We start from the raw sequence: 15,633 nt of genomic DNA on the forward strand, positions 1-15,633 counted from the left end.
TGATTTTTAAGCGTATTTTTTTTCACTTTCTTTTCTTCTCCAAATCTAGAGTTCACTTTTTCCACCAAGTACATTGTTCCCTGTTTTAGTTTGGGGACAAATTAATATCAGAGACTGAGACTATCTTTGCCAATAGTTTATTTAACACAGGTTCACTATGGGAATTTCACAAGCCAATAATAGCATACAGGATAATATCTCTTAATAAGCCAATAAAGAAATAACATACTCCAAATTAATGATAGTTTGGTCACATTATTGCTTCAGGCAAGGGAGATGAAAGGGAGAGACTTCAAATGTAGTTGAGGTGTACCTTTATTCAAGTTGGTACTAGGGAGGGACAGAGTAGCCAACTGAAAGCTGACATCTACCTGCCATGGCAAAGGTAAAAGTCCCTATTGGTAGAACATGTCCCTAGGGAACATTGGCATTGGTATTGGTGGATAAGATCACTGCTTGGTTTTCACCACTGCTGGTAAGAGTTGCCTTTATTGCAGCAGGAACTAATGCCCCAAGGTCTTTGAAGCACTTTTTAGTTATTTATTTTTATTTTTAATTTTTTTATTATATGAAATTTATTGTCACATTAGTTTCCATACAACACCCAGTGAAGCACTTTTTAGATTAGCAGAATCATCTTGCCCAGAATGAACCATCTCAGTCCTCACAAACTCTCAGTATTTAAAGTTTAAATGTCCTCTTGCCATAGTTGCTTCCTCAAATGTTTTAGTCCCCAGCAACACTCCTCAGGAGCTGAGTTACTGAGTGCTCAGTACCACAGATAAGATAAGGATATCCTGACACAGCTTACTTCAGTTTTTTTTTTTGTCTTTGCCATAAATAAATGGATTTGAAATCATATCAAACCAATCCACAACATCCCCTAAGAAAGTATGCTAGTTGGTAAAGTCTTTAGCTTATTTGTGCATCAATGGGTGGTTCTGTCATCTGGCTTCATCCTGGCTTAGAAAGACAGAAGTTAGAGTTGAAAATAATACTCTTTGGTTCTGTGCCAAAGCCACCTGTGGGCCAGCTCTTTTTGATGATGAAGCAACAGTGTTAGATGTCACGCATGACAAGAGTTAAAAGGTTAGCCTGGGAACAATGGAAAGAGGCATTTTGCATTTTCATTAAACAACTTTGGGAGCAGCCTGTGGGGTCCTGAATAAACATGTAAGAAGAACTTGGACAATAAAGATCTAGGCTGGAGTAGTCAGAGCTGGCTTCCTGGAGGAAGTGGATAGTGTTGTCTGGATTCACACTTTATTTTTCTTTTCTTTTTTTCTTTTCTTTTCTTCTTTTCTTTTCTTTTCTTCTCTTTTTTTTCTTTTCTAAGATTTTATTTAAATTCTAGTTAACATACAAGTACAATATTGGTTTCAGGGGTAGAATTCAGTGATTCATCACTTACATGCAACACCTAGTGCTCATCATAACAAGTGCCTTCCTTAATGCCTATCACACATCCTGCCCATCCTCCACCCACCTCTCTCCATCAATTCTGTTTGTTCTCTATCTTTAAGAGTGTCTTATGGTTTGTTTCACCTCTCTTTCTTTTCCTCCCTCCCATATGTTCAACTGTTTTGTTTCTTAAATTCCACATATGAGTGAAATCATACGGTGTTTGTCTTTTTCTGCTTGACTTATTTCACTTAGCATAATACACTCCAGCTCCATCCACATCATTGTAAATAACAAGATTTCATGCTTTTTGATGGCTGAGTAATATTCCAGTGTGTGTGTGTGTGTGTGTGTGTGTATCACATCTTTTTTGAGAGAGAGAGTGAGAATGGGAGAGGGGCAGAGGGAGAGAGAGAGAGAGAGACAGGGAGAGAAAGAGAGAAAGACAATCCCAAGCAGACCTTACACCCAGCGTGGAGTCTGATATGGGGTTTGATCCCATGACCATAAGATCATGACCCGAGCTGAAATCAAGAGTTGGACACTCAACTGATTGAGCCACCCAGATGCCCCCATATCTTCTTTTTCCATTCATCAGTTGATGGACATTTGGGCTCTCTCCATAGTCTGGCTATTGATAATGCTGCTATGAACATTGGGATGCATGTACTCCTTTGTGGATTCACACTTTGGAGTATCGGATGGAGAGTGTTCCAAGATGGGACAACAAATAACAGGGGGGCAAAAATGAGAAAAGTGGGTGGAATAGCATGATATTATCAAGGACCCAATGCTGAACTGGACTTGAGATACTGTAGAAAAGAGCCTTGAGAGGGCTTTTGGTGTCTTTTGGGAAAAGCAGAGAACTTGTTCTATTTGAAAAAGGTCCCTTGAATGTGTGGACTATCACTTAAGTATCCAAAGGTTATTTATGAGGTAATTTCAGGGAATAGTCACTCCCATTCCCACACAGGGGCACTTGAACTTTTATTCTCTTTTCTCTTCTGAAATGCATTTCTCCTCAACTATTAGGTATCTTCATCTAATTTCTTTATTTTGTTGCCTGATGCTTTTCACTTTTTGGTTAATAACACACCTTTTTTAGGAGTTCATACTTTTCTATCAGCTTACTTTTCTATGATGCTTCCTCCTTGAATCTCTGGTATCTTGGGCTGATTGTGCTTTGGTCTTATTTGCTTTCCCTTAGTGATCACATGTTTCTGTTTTCCTTCCATCCTGGCTTGGCAATTTTCACCCTTTTTAAGCAACAGAATCCTCCCAGTTCAAATGTCACCAGTAATGGGCAGTGGCAGTCATTGCCCCATTGTCTGTGAACTTACTCTTATGAAGCTCCCACTGCAGCAGAATTGTGAAGCTTTTGACATTTCCCTGGTGGCTTCAGATAGAATCTGGTACAGCATTTGCCTATTGATAATTGAACCCAAACACATGAAACTGGGCTTTCTTCTGCTTTTCTTTCCAATACCAGCTAGCCCCTACTCTCAGAGCAGTGGGGAGACTTTTGATACCTTTTAGCCTATTTACTTGTCTCTCTTGCCTTCCTGAGAAGTGAGTCTATAAATTTTTGCATAGATATTCCTGAGGTCCCCATATTACTAAAGCCAGGTCTGTTTCTAGCATGTGGGAGGTAAGGCTGAGACCTGCAATGTTTCATAAGCCAAACAGACCCATTCCCACTATATAGAGAATTCATATATCTAACAAAGCCAATACTTCACATTCATTTAATAAGGGACAAAATAGATGAACAGTCAATTTATATACAAGAAAATTTCTGTTGTTGAAGCAATTACAGGATATAGAAAAAGAAATTTTTCCAACTCATTTTGCAAGGCTCAATTAGCCCTAAATCTACAACCACCATGTAAGCAACTTTTTAGGAAACTTAGATAAGAAAATCTTATAATCAACACCAAAATTTTTTTCCTTGATAATTTAATACCCCTTCCTGATTAAAAAAATACTAGGGAGCTTAAGTTGAAAAGAAGAATCTCTAACTTGATAAAAATAATTGTCAGATCCAGATGGCCAACAGACACATGAAAAGATGCTCAACATCATTCATCATCAGGGAAATGCAAAAGAAAATGACAATGAGATATCACCCCACACCTGTCAGAATGGCTAAAATAAAAAACACAAGAAACAAGTGTTGGTGAAGATGTGGGAAATAAAGAACCCTCTTGCACTATTGCTGGGAATGCAAACTGGTGCAGCCAGTTTTGAAAACAGTATGGAAGTTCCTCAAAAAGTTAAAAATAGAACTACCTTATGATCCAGTAATTGTACTACTGGGTGTTTATCCAAAATATACAAAAACATTAATTCAAAGGGATACATGCATCTCAATGTTTATAGCAACATTATTTACAATAGCTAAATTATGGAAGGAGCCCAAGTGTCCATTGATTGATTAGTGGCTAAAGAAGATGTGGCATATATATATATATATATATACACAATAGACTATTAGTCAGCCATCAAAAAGAATGAAATATTGCCATTTGCAATGACATGGATAGAGCTAGAGAGTATTATGCTAAGCAAAATAAGAGAAAGACAAATACCATATAATTTCACTCATATGTGGAATTTAAGAAACAAAAAAAAATGAGCAAAGGAAAAAAGAGAGAGAGAGACAAACCAAGAAACAGATTCATAACTACAGAGAACAAACTGATGGTTACCAGAGGGGATGTAGGTGAGTGGATGGGTTAAATAGGAGATGGGGATTAAGGAATGTACTTGTCATGATGAGCACTGGGTGATGTATGGAATTGTTGAATCAGCATATTGTATAACTGAAACTAACATAACACTGTCAACTATACTGGCATTAACATTAAAAAAAAATGTCAGAAACCTAAGTAAAAAATCATACTAGGAAAACTTTGTAGGCATTCTCATTAAACTCAAGAACATGATAAAGTTTTCCACACTGTTCTGGAGGACCTTGACAATTTAATTACCTAGACAACTTAAGTTAATTTAGCATGTATATCCAGTGTAGGGAGGGCAGCTTACCTGTGTTCTTGAAGAGGAAAAGCGTTTGTAATTGCATATGGCCAGGCCTGAAAGATCACACATAGGATTTTGGCCTCAACTCTATCTTTTGATTTTTTACAGCCCAAGGAATAAACATAGGCTATCCCATCATGGGCCTGAATGAGTCAGATTTTAAGGGACTGTGTTAAGAACCAGGTAATTAGTCTGAGGTCAGAATCAATACCACTCAAAGAAGGATGATTGCACTTGCCTAGAGGATTAAATGTAATCGTGAACCTCAATCATTGCCAAGCTAGGAAAAGATGTCCCATGTTCCATTTGGGCTTACTGTAGAGATCCTGGAGGGTTTTTTTCCTAAGGCTGGTAATGGATTGTTCTATTCTTCCAGTCTCATTGATCCAGGTACAACACAAAGTGCCAGCAGTTGCACAGATCTCATCTTGGCTGGCTGTAAGGAGTCAAGGGCTATGTAGTTATCCAACACTACTTGGGCCAAGGAACTGAGACTGATCTGTTATGCTTTGAAAGCTGAAGTAGTGCCGTTGATGACCTCAGGTGGTACCTGACCCTTTCTGATTGAAGGACTCTGACAGTAGAAATAATCACCTGGAGTTGGTAATGCCTCCTGGTAAATCTCCTGAGTAACCAGAGTCTGCCTGGTTTTGGAGTTCCCATCCTAGTTGGTGTAGTATGATATGTCTAGCCTGGGTTGGGGGGAGGCTGTTTGACTATTTATAAGTGTCTTATTATGAAATGCATGCTTCGTTGCTAGGAGGAAGGCAGGTGAAGGCCTGATATTTACTAAAGAAATAACATTCCAAAGGGGTACAGAAAGTGCTGTGAGTGGGCAGAGTCCTTGAATAGAATTGAAAAGTCTGTGTAAGTTGGGGCATGTGTAGAGGAGAAGGCCTTCACTACTGAGGTCAAAAATAGTCCCAGTGGTGGATCCCAGGTCTCTTTGCCAAGATGTTCCTAGTGTCCCATTTCTGACAAGTTGACACCTAGGGAGGCATTTTGCGCTTTCAGTGTCAGATTCAATTGCAGCAATACTTTGGGTTCAGAGTAATATGGTAGGAGTACCTGAGGTAACAGAAAGGTCCATATTTAGAGAAATGCCCATTTGTAGTATTTAGCAGCATAGCAGTCAGATGCTTATCTATGTGGTCAGGTGGTGGGTGACACATCCAGCAATTTGTCAAACGTAGGACAGGGAAAACTTCCTGGGATGAGCGTGGCAATAAATTTGGTGATGTGGAAGTCACACAAGCTACTCTGTGGCAGAGGAGAGAGGTTAGATTTTCATCTCTCCCTTCTGCATAACCAAGCTCATAGGTCCAAAGGGGCTCACATCCTATCAGTTGGAGGGACTTCTCACTGACTATGAAGCAGGCAGTCTGTTCTGTACCATGAGCAAAGATGACACCATTTACCCATCCCCCAAATGAATCCCAAATCTTCTGGTTTGGATCCTCTTGTGACTCAACAAAAATTTCTATTCTATATACAATACTCATCCCATGGGGCTACTGGGGGCAAAGTGGCAGGGCCAACTTAAGGAAAATATTGGGTTAAAAATGATAGGTTAATGGCGATTCTCTTCAAAGACCTTATAGACAAAGACCCATGCTTTGTACCCTGGAGGGTAAATGAAGAAGGGGCTACTGACTCCCACTCCTTGTTTAATTTCTCTTCCAAATTCCCATCTATGTGAGTCTTCAGAAAGGGGTTGAAGGGAATAGAAGGACCTTGCACTGTTCCTCACAGAGACCAAAAGTGTAAAATTAGAGGAAAGGGCTAAACAGCCTGATCAAACATATGGTGCAAATAACAAGTGCCCTTTCAGGAAATTGCTGCGCTGAGGCCCAGACTTCTCCCCTGCTCATCCCTCACCATAGTACAGCCTGGGGTTATCTTACCCCCTCCTACCAGCTGCTTAAGCCTGTCCTTTAATTGTCCATTAAAATGCTCAATCAGCCCTGTCACTTGGAGATGATATGGGGGCTTGGAAGCTCCATTATATGCCACATGATATGTGGCGTTGGGCTGTTATTAGATTCAGTGTGCTCAGGAAACCTAAGGAAGAAACAAATGTGGGCTTGTAGGTCCTGGATAGTGTGGCCTGAGTCAATGGAATACATGGGAATGTCTAGGCCAAATCCAGAGAGTGTCAACTGCAGTCAGGATCCAGCAAAACCCTCTGGATGAGATGAGAGGTTCAATATGATTTACCTGCAACATCTGACCCATTGGCTCAGGAATATGTCTCTGGGCAGGGTTTTTTGCCTTGTCTGTGATATGGCAGTCAGGACAGCTTTTCTATGCAGTTTCAAAGTCTTCTGAACACAGTCCATGTGTGTAGTCTTAGTCTAGTGTGAATTCCCATGGGCCACCCTCTCATGGATCCAGAATCCACAACATCTGCTTGTTCTGGGGTAAAGGACATTTTAGTTCCTGTGTTTAGTTGACAAGCATGGTTTGCCCATTGGTTTATGTTTCTCATTGTCAGGTTAGGAGGTGTTCTGGTGAACATCTATGTGGGTAACAAAAAGCATATTAAGAGCAAATTGATCTTTATCCAAATGTTTTGTTTCTACAGTGGGGCTTATTTTATATACTAGTTTGAGGCTTTCCAGTGGCCTGACCAAATAGCCAGGCTGTTAGCACAGCCCATAAATCAATGAAATATAGTAGGACTCTTTCACTGAAGAGGACTAGAGAGCCATCCATACTGCATGAGGCTCTTCCCATTGTGCTGAACATTCCTTCTGCACTTGCTAAGGGACAAAATCTTTCAGGTTGGAAGTCAGGTGCACTGTCTTCTAGCCAGATAGAAGCTAACTGTAAAGGACCATCAGTGAACTAAGTCCATGCAGTTCTGAGAGGTTGGTTTTTTTTCACCATAATCAAAACTTTATTGAAAAACTGACACCAAAATAGGAGATGACTATTGTATACCTTACAAAATTAAACATAATTACATTATCTTGGTAGATTAACTGAAATTATTGAACTGATAAGGCTTTCTGCAATATAACACAAATTCAAGAGGTTGTGTGATCATTAGTGTTGCTTTCTTCCAAAAGAACACCCTTCTGTGAGTCTGGCCTTTCCTTACGTTTGTTGGCACAACACTGTTGAACAGCCCACACAAAGAACCACCATCTGAGCATGGCTTAAAACTGTGGTAATCTTGTAGCAACCTGGGCATTTTACATCCATAAAATAGGAATTTGAGCTTTGAACTAGCCATTTCTTTCTATGTTTTTTCTTTTCCTCTTCCAAGGATGGGTGGAGTAAATCTCTAGCCAAAGTCATGTTGATCCTTTCGCCACCCCAGCCAGTCCCGATCTCTAAGGCGACACCCCTCCAGAGAGGTCTTTATATCTGGGCCAGTGGCTCCTCTACCAATATGCCTGGTGGGCAGAGGGGGATTCTTGAGACCATTTTATGTAGTTGTGAGGCCCCAAGTGGCCCCAAGTGGTTTTGTCCACACATGTATATACAATTTCTACTTTACTACGGATGATTCTGAGCCACCCATACCCAGCAGTTTGAGACCTCTGCTCAGACTCACAACATGATTTGGATTTCTGGTCTTAAGATTATTTCACAGCTATGGATCATATACTTAGTATCCACCAATATCCAACAACAGGCCAACAATTATCTCTCAAAGGGTGTGTAATTTTCGGCCAAATCCAGGAGCTCATGGGTCCAAAAGCCCAACAAGAGCTTATGACTTGTAGCAGTGTCCTTTTGCCATAGGCTCCAATTCACAAGTGGGGAGGTTGCTGAGATCTGTAACTCAAATGGAATATGTGGTTCTGTGTGGCCCAGATTACACCTGAGAATTTCAGTGGGGTATTAGGACTTTGTATTTACCTGGGTTAATAGTCTAACTGTGTTGCCCCATGAAGGTCAACAGGATGTTCAGTCCTTGCTGTGTGGTGTCCTTGTTTGGGCCCACCAGGAAGAGGCATTAAGAAAGCCTCCAGGAACAGGGCTTTTTCCAAATCATGGCCTACCAGTTGATGGTAGATAGCTGGGGAGTTTAGGTGGCCTTGTGCAATGACATTAAAGATACGTTGTAACTCATTTCACATGAAGGAAAAATAATCCTGATAATCAGATGGAAGGATGCTGAAAAAGGCATTTGCAATGTCAACTGTCACATACTAAATTCCCTCAGCCTAGTCAGTAGCCTCTGTAGCAGTCACAATGTCAGGTATCATCAGTGTAAGGGCAGTGCTATGGCATTGAGTCACCTATAATCAATGGTAAGTTTCCAGGCATCCCAAGTTTTACACAAAGACAGAGTATTGAATGAAGAGTCTCACAGAGCACTTGGCTTCCTTAAGCTCAGGCAGCCAACATTGTTTTGGGGAGACAAGTGCACTAAGTGCTGGTAGTTGGGCAGATTCATGGTCTTCTACATGCCCCAGTAAGATAGATTGCTCTAACAGTAGCAGTTCCTATCCGGATAGAGGGTGAAGATGATTGGGGATACACAGAGACAATACATCAATACCATTAATGTATTTAGTAGTGAAGGTGTAACAATGGAGGTTGGTATGGGATCAAAAGGACATCCATAGTTGGGCTTGGACCGAGGTCTTGATGGTAGTGGCTTCAGTTCCAAATCCAGAGCACATTGTCTGTTTGGTGGTCAAATTGGTGTCAGGGGTTGGGAGACCATAGTCACCAGTGCATCGGTATCTAAAAGACCCCTGAAGTGAAATTCTTGCCCATTTTCTCATCAAACTAACCTTGCATATGGCCTCTAGTATCCCCTGAGGACAGAGAGACTTCATCTAAGCCCTAATCTTGTTTACTTTTGAAAATGGAGAGGTTTGGATAAAAGCTTCTGGGACTCTCTGATTCATCTAGGTCATCAGGAGGGATAGAATAGTCTGTATTTGCCATAGATTGGTCAGCATGAGATCCTCGTGGTCTGTCAAGCCCCCTATGGCTTGCTGCCTGCTCATAAGTTCCTTGGTGCTATCCATCAATTTCTTCTTTTGAGACCTAGTTATTGAGTAACCCAACTCAGAGATCTCTTAGGGAAGACCCTCACCTGATTGTCCAGATCATTTTTGCCTTTCTTTCTGTTGATCAAGTTGTGCTATTTTGGTAGTAGCTGCTTTTTCCATGCCTGAGAATTTGTCAGTTATGATCTGAATTGTGTCTCAGATCAATTCACCTGACCTCATGAGGAGGTTAAATTGGGTTTGGAAACCAGCAGGAGAGGCACTAACAAACCCAGAATTCTGAGTATGGTTAACAGTGTTGTCATCTGCTATTAAAAATTCCTCATTGTACATCCAAGGAACCATCAGGATAGGAACCACTGCTTGGGTTTGGAGTGAGGCATGGGCCTCCAGCTGCCACAGCAGCTGCCACAGATGTTGGGCAGGGATCTCCTCTGACACTGCCACTATGGCAAATAATCTGTCACTGCTGGTGTGTGAATTGGGCTATGTCCCTGCTAGTTTTCTGGTTGGCTGCTCCTTTCTCAGACCTTTGGCCAAACAGCAGGTTTTTCTTTTTGCTGTTGTTGTTTCTCTTTATTTTGTTCTATATAAAAAATGTTCATTGATGGTTCTATATTTGTAGCCCTGTCCAGTTCTCAGTCTGGCATATATGGGAGATAAAAGAAAACTTACGGGATAAAGCACAGAGTGTCCTTTTTCAAACCTCGAGATCTCTCCCTAGTCTGCTACTTTTTTTGTACCTCTGAGAGTCATTGTGTAATTGCTGAATTATCCTCAGGGTATTTGGCTACACTTGGGGAACAGCAGGGAAGAGTGAACCTATGCAATTGTGTCTCAGAATTCAAAGTTCCTCCTCATTTTAACCAAGAAAAAATTCAAACTGAATCACATTACAAGGGCTAGGATTTTTTTCTGTGTCCATCTCTGCTTTATACCAGAATAGTATCTGGCTTATAATAAAACCTTCTTCCCCCACATAATAACAAATAATATATATATATATATATATATATATATATTTCCCCTACCCAATGAATGAATGTCTTAACTGGAACCTTGGAAGAAAAATAAGACACTGAATGAAAAAAAAAGCATATCATCACATACTCATTAAATATTTGAACTGCAGGTATATTTTCTTATTTTATTTTAGAGAGAGAGAGAGAGAGAGCACGAGTTGGGGGGGGCAAGAGAGAGAGAGAGAGAGAGAGAAAGAGAGAGAGAGAGAGAAAGAGAGAATTAAACAGGCTCCATGCTCTGTGAGAGCCTGACACAGGACTCGATCCTACAATCCTGAGATCATGACCTGAGCTGAAGTCAGGAGTCAGACACTCAACCTACTGAGCCACCCAGGTGCCCCTGGACTGAAAGTATTCATAATGATTGCCTAGTCTAACTCCCTAACTCCCTTATTTGGGAATGTGGACATTAGACTGAGAACTGAATTGTGCAACACAGACTCAAGATGGGGTACCTCACTTTCTGGCCTGTGCTCTCTCCACTTTGCATCACGGCCTATCCTGCTGCCATGGCATAGAAAAAGGTGTGTCTCATTTACTTCTTGGGTCCTCACTTTCTTCACATTGATTTGCTGGGTCTGCTTTGCTTGTGGAAATTTCAGAGGATGTGTTCATAGGGTATGCTAGCCAAATGTTCTTTATTTGACTTTCATTATATTTTTGGAGTAGTTTCTTGGCAAGAACACATCCCAGAAAGAAACACCTGCATTTGCCCTCTGGTAAGGTTTATTTAGGATTGTAAGAAGGAACTGATTTATTCTAGAATTTCCTAGGCTGGTAGCCTCTGGGACATCCAGAAGATACTTTTCCTTGAACTGAATATGTATAAATTACACGTTGCTCTTGATATCAACTGAGAATCCAGTTGAGTTCTTGTAGTTTTCAGGTTGAAGGTCCTTCCTTCTGGCTCTGTCCTTTGCCCTCAGCTCCACTTTCCCCCAGGGGTTGCTGGATTTCTCAGAATTCCCTTGCACAATAAATTAATGAATAACAGCCTCAATTTTTAAGGTCTAGATACCCTACTTTCTTAGTCATGGTAATTACTTTTCTCTTTTTCCCCACTATTTAAATAATTAACAAGATAAAGACAAATATCCAGAACAACGGGTTCAATTAATTTGTTAGAGTGGCTCACAGAACTTAGGGAAACACCTATTTATGTTTACCAGTTTATTAAAGAATATGATAAAGAATACATATGAACAGCCAGATGAAGAGATATATAGGGTGAGGTCTGGGAGGGTCCCAAGCACAAGAGCTTCTGTCTCTATGACATTGGGATGCATCACCCTCCTGGTGTGGATGTGTTTGCCAGCCTGGAAGTTCCCAGAACCTCACTACTGGGATTTTATGGAGTCTTCCTCATGGCATGATCAATTGTTAACTCCATTTCCAGTCCCTCTCCCCTTTCTGGAGGATGGGGGAGGGGGTGAGACTAAAAACTCCAAGCTTCTAATCATGGCTTGGTCTTTCTGGGGATAAGCCCCCACCCAGCAGCCCACCCAGAGTCACCTCATCAGAACAAAAGATGCTCCTAGTGCTCATAGCACTTAGGGATCTCTAAGGTTTTAGGACCTCTGTGCCAGGAACCGGGGCAGAGACCAACATATATGTTTTCTAGTACCTCACAGATGGGGACATGGCTGACTGAGGTGGCTGTGACAATGATCACAAGTGGCAACATTATCAGCTTAGGTTTTCAGCTTGAGTGAATCTGTCCGTTAATAGTCACCTCAAGGAAAGATGCAAATTTTCCCTCAGAAGATCATGTGAAGGTTTTTCACTTTAGAGCTATGGCATCAAATGGGGCTGGGCTGCAGAGGAGATGCCAGCCTGTTTTCTGGTGACTGCCCTGTGTGTAACACCCCTTCCTGTTATCAACGCATCTTGGAGATTGCTCCACATCCTAACATTTCTTCCCCTGTTCGCTGGCCTGCCTTCGTGCTGCTGAGCAGAGGCTCTTAATTATTTTTTTTTAAGTTTGTTTATTTATTTGTTTATTTATTTACTGCAAGTGGAGGAGGGGCAGAGAGAGAGGGAGAGAGAATCCCAGGCAGGCTCTGCACTGGCAGTTCAGGGCCCAATGCAAGGCTCGAGCTCACGAACCATGAGACCATGACCCAAACTGAAGTCAGACACTTAACTGACTGAGCCACCCAGGTGCCCCTGGAAGCTCTTAATTCTAAAACATCCTAACCTATCAGGTTTTGTCTTGTGCTCAGTACTTTTAGGTCCTATAAGAGCCTTCGTTTACTTCAGTATCAGGAAGATATTCTCTTAGGGTTTCTTATAAAAGCTTTATTGCTTTCCCTTTCATATTTAGATTTATGATCCATGTGGGTGTGAGTTTTCTGTAGGTAAGAGATAAAGGCTCATTTTATTTTTATACAGCTGGATCTAGTTGATCTGTCATTATTTAATATAAAGATTATCCTTTTTTCAATTTACTGCAGTGTCATCTTTATCCACTAATTAGGGATCATAAATCTGTGAGAACTTTTTTTTTTAAGTAATAGACTTTTTTTTAAGGAACAGTTTTAGGTTTATAAAAAAAATAGAGCAGAAAGTACAGAGTGTCTATATATCTCTTCCCAGACTTTCTCTCTCCACACACTTTCCTCTATTACTAACATCTTGTCTTAGTGTGGTACATTTGTTTACAATTGATGAACCAATATTGACATATTAATTTTTTTGATTGTTTAAATTTATTTTTAATGTTTATTTCTGAGAAAGAGAGAGAGAAAGAGCATGAGTGGGGGAGGAGCAGAGAGAGAGGGAGACACAGAATTCAAAGCAGGCTCCAGGCTCTGAGCTGGAGAGTCAGATGCAGGGTTGGAACTCAGAACTGTGAGACCATGACCTGAGCTGAAGTTGGATGCTTAACTGACTGAGTCACCCAGGTGCCCCTATTATTAACTAATGTCCATACTTTACATTAGGATTTAGTCTTTGCAGTTATTGTGCACTTCTATTGGTTTTGTCAAATACAAAATGTCATGCATCCACTATCACAGTATCATATAGAATAGTTTCACTGCCATAAAAATCCCCTGTGCTCCACCTACTCATCCTCCTTTCCTCAAGTTCTAGCAAACACTGATCTTTTTACACCACCCCACCACCCCACCACCCCAAAAACTAGTGTTTATTTTACTGATTGGCCTGAACTCACTGGCCTACCGATAGGAACTGCCTTTATTTTTCTTGTATCACTTTATTTATTTATTTATTTATTTAGAGAGCATGTGAGTGGGGGGAGGGATAGAGAGGGAGAGACAGAATCCCAAGCGGCCCTGTGCTGCCAGTGCAGAGCCCAATGTGGGGCTTGAACCCATGAACTGTGACATCATGACCTGAGTCAAAGTCAAGAGCTGGATGTTTAACCGACTGAACCACCCAGGCACCCCAATTTATTTATTTATTTTTAATTGAAGTATAGTTGACACACAATGTTACCATCTTCTCTTCTACATTACTTTCAGTGATGATATGAGACATCTCCTGTGACAACCCTGACTAAACATTGGGCAGATCCCACAGTTTTTGGTTCTCTTTTGGTTAGAAGAAAGATATTATTTAGTAATTATGACCCATTTTCACCTACTAAAAATTTAGTTCAGATATTCTAAAATTTCCATCTCAACAGAAGTCAAAGGATCTCCATTACCTTTAGCTCAAGGGTGAGTCCTGGCTAGGGGACCTTCAGTAGGGGAAGGGACTTTTTTCTTTGTCATTTCAGTCTCCACCCACTCCATAGTTTCTGGCACCCCCAAAGTGGTGCAGGGGGACAAGGGAAAGAGGCAAAACTCATTCTACTTAACTGTAGATCTCTCTTGGCAGTTAATGTCTACTGTCATAACAGGTATCCAAGTTCTGACACATCACACACAGATGTGTGGGGGAATTCCAACTTTCCACAGTTACAGTGGAGTTTTTGAGTTAATACAGAATCCTGCTCATCACAACCAAGCTCCTAGCCATAGGAATGATCTCCACAATATCAAGGATCTGACAACCAGTTATTCTGGGTGGGACCCAGCCAGAGATTTTGAGCCAGGCAACTTTTGTCCAATAAGAAAATCCTGAATTGTACCTTATTTCCTTCCTAGCTTCCCTCTGCTGAATAGTGGTAACATCAATAATTTTCTTACCTTCTTCATGTTCCAAGTCAGATGCAGGCAGCAGTCTGCATGTTCCTACTGCTCCCAAATACCAGGGATTGCAAGTGAGACTCTTTCAAGAACTTCCTCAAAGCATTCCACTTCAACGGACTTACCATAATGGTCCTCTGAGCGTCTGTGGTTCATCAAGCCTTCTGTTAGGAAGTACAGTGCAAGTCTTATCTTCTTTCAAGCACCCTGATCAATTTAAGTGTCTAATAAAAAATTGAACTTTGCCCCAAAAGAGGGCTGACTTTTGCCTTTGGCCTCTGGGAGGTAATCTCTGTGACTTGGAATGTCCTTTTCTTCCCTGGGGGAGTTGGACTATGCCAGAAAGTTTAAAGATGTGATTTATGGTGGGGGCTTTGGGTATCAGCTCAATCTCCCAGAAGGACTGGAGAGGCAGGCAGGCTGATGGCCACAGATCCCCAGTAAAGACTCTGCACACCAAGGCTCAGATTAACTTCCCTCAATGGCAGTATTAAGTGCATAGTGTCACATCTCATCGCAGAGAGGAGTTAATGTTCTCCATGACTCCATGGGGAGGAGACAACTAAAAAGTCAGCTTTTGGAATCCTTCTGGCCTCTGCCCCATTTGTCTCTTCCCTTGGCTAATTTTAATCTGTATCCTTTATAAGATACACACAATCACAACCATGTAATAATACCACAACCATGAATATAACAGCTTTCAATGATCAAACCTGAGGGCATTTTGGGGAACTCCCCTAAAGGTACAATTGCATCAGAAGTGAGGGTGGTTTGTGGACAGTTCCTTAACTCTGTTGTGGTCCCCCCACTCCCCACACCACCAAGCCATTGACTCCACTTTCTGTGGATACTGATTGGATGTTCCATAAATTTAACTCAATTCTGACACTACTTACCTGAAGATTAGGGTCAGATCCCACAGGTTAAGGGCTCAGTTCCACAAGACTGCTCCTCCCACCTTCTACTTCAGTTGCCAATAGCAAGTTCAAGTTGTTACCTGTACTTCTGACTGACTGGTTATAAACTGGAGGTTCTCACAGT

General features: G+C 41.2%; 1 pseudogene; it reads right to left on the minus strand.

The window, feature by feature from the left end:
- Positions 1 to 7,325: 7,325 nt before the first annotated feature.
- On the minus strand, positions 7,326 to 7,797 carry LOC122479714 (annotated as a pseudogene).
- Positions 7,798 to 15,633: the final 7,836 nt, after the last annotated feature.

The sequence above is a fragment of the Prionailurus bengalensis genome, chromosome C1, assembly GCF_016509475.1.
Source record: "Prionailurus bengalensis isolate Pbe53 chromosome C1, Fcat_Pben_1.1_paternal_pri, whole genome shotgun sequence".
NCBI lineage: Eukaryota > Metazoa > Chordata > Mammalia > Carnivora > Felidae > Prionailurus > Prionailurus bengalensis.